This window comes from Elephantulus edwardii, unplaced genomic scaffold, assembly GCF_000299155.1.
Source record: "Elephantulus edwardii isolate Elephantulus edwardi_28Jun2011 unplaced genomic scaffold, EleEdw1.0 scaffold00047, whole genome shotgun sequence".
In the NCBI taxonomy this organism is placed as follows: domain Eukaryota; kingdom Metazoa; phylum Chordata; class Mammalia; order Macroscelidea; family Macroscelididae; genus Elephantulus; species Elephantulus edwardii.
This window is the reverse complement of record NW_006399797.1, coordinates 16,465,625-16,470,277: the sequence shown is the minus strand read 5'-3', so window position 1 is coordinate 16,470,277 and position 4,653 is coordinate 16,465,625. Positions and strand designations below refer to the sequence as shown.

Below are 4,653 nucleotides of genomic sequence, written 5' to 3'. Positions count from 1 at the left end.
GTGAAGAGACTGAGATTGTACACAGCTTTAGTTTGCTTGGCTCCATAGTCAACAGTCTTGGCACCAGCAGCCAGGAAATTAAAAGGTGCATTGCCATGGGAAAGTCTGCTGTTAGGGACCTCTCCAAAGTGCTGAAGAGCAGTGGTGTCTCTCTGGAGACTAAGGTGCGTCTGATACAGGCCATGGTCTTCGCAATCACCTGTTATGCATCAGAGAGTTGGACAATGACCAAGGAGGATAGAAGGAGAATTGATGCCTTTGAGCTGTGGTGCTGGAGAAGAGTGTTGAGAATACCATGGACTGCTAGGAAAACAAATAGATTTGTCCTGGAGAGGGTTAAACCGGGTGGCTCCTTGGAGGCAAGGATTCTGAGGCTCCGTGTAACATACTTTGGACATGTAGTGAGGAGAGACCGGTCCTTAGAGAGGGACATCATGCTTGGGAGGGTGGAGGGACGGCGCAGGAGGGGAAGGCCCTCTATGAGGTGGATTGATTCAGTGACTGGGATAATCGGGATGGGAGTGTTGGAGACAGTGCGATTGGCACAGGACAGAGCGGAGTTTAGGGCTGTTGTACATAGATAGGGTCGCTATGAGTCGCAGGCAACTCGACGGCACATAACAACAACAACATATGGGCACTTACTTATGCTGCTTCCACCTCTTTGCTATTGTAATAATGCTACAGTGAATATGAGTGTGCATGCATCTATTTTTATCACAGCTCTAATTTCTTTAGGATATATTTCCAGAAATAGAATAGCTGGATCAAATTTTATTTCTATCTTCAATTTTTTGAGGAAATACCAGACTGTCAGTGATTTTACCATTTTACATTTCCACGAGCAGTGCATGAGAGTGTCAGTCTCTCTGCATCCTCACCATTTGTCACTTGTTCTGTTGAACTTACTGTTGCTTCTGGGGTGAGGTGATAGCTTATTGTTGTTTTGATTTGTACTTTGGGCATGTGGCCAGGAGAGATTGGTCCTTGGAAAAGGACATCATGCTCAGAAGGGTGGAGAGGAAGACCCTGGATGGGATGGATTGATACAGGAACTTGGAAAATGGGGTTTGATGTATCAGCATTAGTGAGACTGGCTCAGGACAGGGCAGGGTGCAGAGCTGCTGTACATAGGGTTGCTATGGGTTGCAGATGACTAGATGGCACATAACAATAAGAATAACAATAGGAGCTTTGAAAAAATAATAAAATTAAAAAAAAACAATAGGAGCTTTGGTGGCCTAGTGAAATGAAGCTGAGCTATAGTCATGAAGGTACAGGGTTTGAATCCACCAGCTACTCCACAGGAGAAGCGGGTGCAATTAACTGCCTCTGAAAACCCACCACAGAATGACCTATGGGTCAGTTCTGATGATGTTACACAATTGCAATAGCCAGTGATCTTGAACATTTCTCTATGTGTTTGTTGGGCATCTGAATATCTTCTTTGATGAAGAGTTCCATCTTAAAGTACAGTGTGAGTGACAGGATAATATCCATAAACATACAAGGAAGACTTTTTAATACCACTATCATTCAAATGTATGAAACAACAACCAGAGGCAAAGAGGAGGAAATAGATTATTTTTACCAACTTTTGCAGTCAGAAATCAATCAAACATGCAACCAAGACGCATTAATAATAATCAGTGACTGGAATGCAAAAGTTGGGTATCAGAAAAAGGATCAATATTTGGAAAACATGGACGACAGAAATGAAACTGTGGATAGAAGGATAGAATTTGGCATAATCAATGATTTATTCATAGCAAATATCTATTAAAGAAACAAGAATACAGGCTATACACATGGATTTCACCTGATGGTATGCACAAGAATCAGATTGGTTACATCTGTGGAAGGAATCATTGCAGAAGTTCAACATCAGCAGTGCAAAGTAGGCCAGGTACTGACTGTGGAACAGACCATTAACTGCTCATCATACGCAAGTTCAAATTAAAACTAAAGAAGGTAAAATCAAATCCACAGGAATCAAATTTGACCTTAAGTCTGTCAGACCTTAAGTCTGACCAACTCAGAAACAGGTTTGGGGCCTTGAACACTAATGGACGAAGACCAGATGAGCTGTGGGATGATATCAAGAACATTATCCATGAAGAATGCAAAAGATCATTACAAAGACAAAAGAAGAAAAAAAGACCAAAATGGATTTCAGAAGAAACTCTGAATATTACACTAGAACATTGAGAAGGCAAAGCAAAGGGAAGAAACCAAGAAGTTAAGACTTAAGAATAGAAGACTTCAAAGGACAGCACGGGGAAACAAAACGAAGTACTATCATGAAATGTGCAAAGAACTAGACTCTGAAAATCAAAAGCGCTGAACTCACTTGGCATTTCTTTCTTTTTTGGGGGGGAGGGTGCTGAGTACATGGCACATGACAAGATGGACTCTGCAAACCCCTCCCCTTTCTCAGGGAGACTGGATGGAAACTGTGTCAAGGATGTGAGATTCTCGGGGGTTGGGGGGAATGAATTGGGGGAAGGACTCCCTAGCAGCTGAGGGCCTCTCTCTTTCTTCTAGTGCTAATGCTGGGAATGGTCGTCCAACGGTCTCTTATTCTTTGGAGGCCATGTGAACCATCAGACTGACCAACCGGGTATTGTAGCCAAATTCATTGTCATACCAGGAAATGAGTTTGACAAAGTGAATGCCAGCCCCAGAATCAAAGGTGGAAGAGTGTATGTCACTGTTAAAGTCACAGGAAACAACCTGGTCTTCAGAGTATCCCAGGATGCTCTTTAGGGACTTATCTGATTACTGTTTTACTACTTTCTTGATGTCATCATATTTGACAGCTTTCTCCAGACGGTAGGTCATATTCATATCCACAGCTGAAAAATTGGGAGTGGGGACATGGAAAGCCATGCCAGTAAATTTCCCATTCAGTTCAGGAATGATCTTGTCCGTGGTCTTGGCAGTGTCAGTAGATGCAGGTCTGGGCAGTTCCAAGGCCATCACATAGCTTTCCAGAGGGTCCATCCACAGTCTTCTGGGTAGCAATGATGGCATGGAGTGTAGTCATAGTCCCTCTATGATGCTGACATTATCATGAATGACCTTGGCCAAGGGAGCCAAGAAGTTGGTGGTGCAGGAGGCATTGCTGACAATCTTGAGAGAGTTGTCATACTTTTCATGGTTCATGCCCATTACAAACATGGGGGCATCAGCAGAAGGAGCAGAGTGAGTCCAAGCCTTCTCCAAGGTTGTGAAGACACCAGTGGACTCCACAACATACTCAGCACCAGCATCAACCCACTTGATGTTGGCGGATCTCTCTCCTGGAAGATAGTGATGGCTTTTCCATTGATTACAAGCTTCTCATTTTCAGCCTTGACAGTGTCATTGAACTTGCCATGGATGGAATTACATACAGACCATGTAGTTGAGTTCAACGAAGGGGTCATTGATGGAAACAACATCCACTTTGCCAGAGTTAAAATTAGCCCTGGTGATCAGGCTTCCTGTGTGGCCAAATCTGTTTATTCTGACCTTCACCATCATGTCTTAGGAATACAGCTGAGGCTGCATGAGAAGAGAGGGCAATCTGTCGATCGACTAGGAGCAGAGAGCCTCGGCATTTCTTAAACTGAAGAAACTAAAGAACACATTTAAGCCTTAAGTTGCAATACTTAAGGGAGCTATGGGTAGAATATTGAATGATCCAGGAAGTATTAAAAGAAGATGGAAGGAGTATAAAGAGTCTCTGTACCAAAAAGAATTGGCTGACACAGAAGAATTTCAAGAAACAAAATATATGATCAAGAGGCAATGGTGATGAAGGAATAAGTTCAGGCTGTTCTGAAGGACTTGGCAAAAAAATAAAGCCCCAGGAATAGATGGAATACCAATTGATATTTCAACCAACAGATCCTGCACTGGACATGCTCATAAGCTTGTGCCAAGAAATCTGGAGTACAACTACTTGGCCAACTGACTGGAAGATAACCACATTTATTCCCATTCTAAAAAAGAGATAACCAGATAGAGTGGAAATTATAGTACAATATCACTCATATCATATGCAAGCAAAGTCCTGCTGGAGATTATCCAGAAATGATTGGAATAGTACATTGACGCAGAACTACCAGAAATACAAGTTGGGTTTAGAAGAAGTTGTGGCACTAGAGACACTATCACCAATGTCAGATGGATCTTGGCAGAAAGTAGACAGTAGCAGAATGTCTATCTGCAAAGGCATTTGACTGTGTGAATGACAACAAATAGTGGTTAACCTTGAGGAGAATGAGAATTCTACAACACTTGATTGTGCTTATGCGAAACTTATACTTGTACCAGGAAGCAGTCCCAGAACAGAGCAGAGAAACACTGCATGGTTCAAAGTCAGGAAAGGAGTGTGTCAGGGATGAATCCTGTCACCATACCTTTATCGTCTATGTGCAGAACAGATCATTCAGGAGGCTGGGCTTTATGCGGAAGACGGTAGCATCAGGAACTGGAAGAAGATTTATCAAGAACCTATGTTATGCAGATGACACAACCTTGCTTGCTGAAACTGAGAAGGACCTGAAGTGCTTGCTCCAGAAAGTTAAGGACTGTAGTCTTTAATACGGATTAAAACTCAGCATCAAGAAGTCAAAGATTCTCACCACTAGGCCAATTGGCAGCACC

At 42.7% G+C, this 4,653-nt stretch overlaps 1 pseudogene; it reads right to left on the bottom strand.

Annotated features, from left to right (window-relative positions):
• Nucleotides 1–2,577: 2,577 nt before the first annotated feature.
• LOC102877236 lies at nucleotides 2,578–3,522 on the bottom strand (annotated as a pseudogene).
• Nucleotides 3,523–4,653: the final 1,131 nt, after the last annotated feature.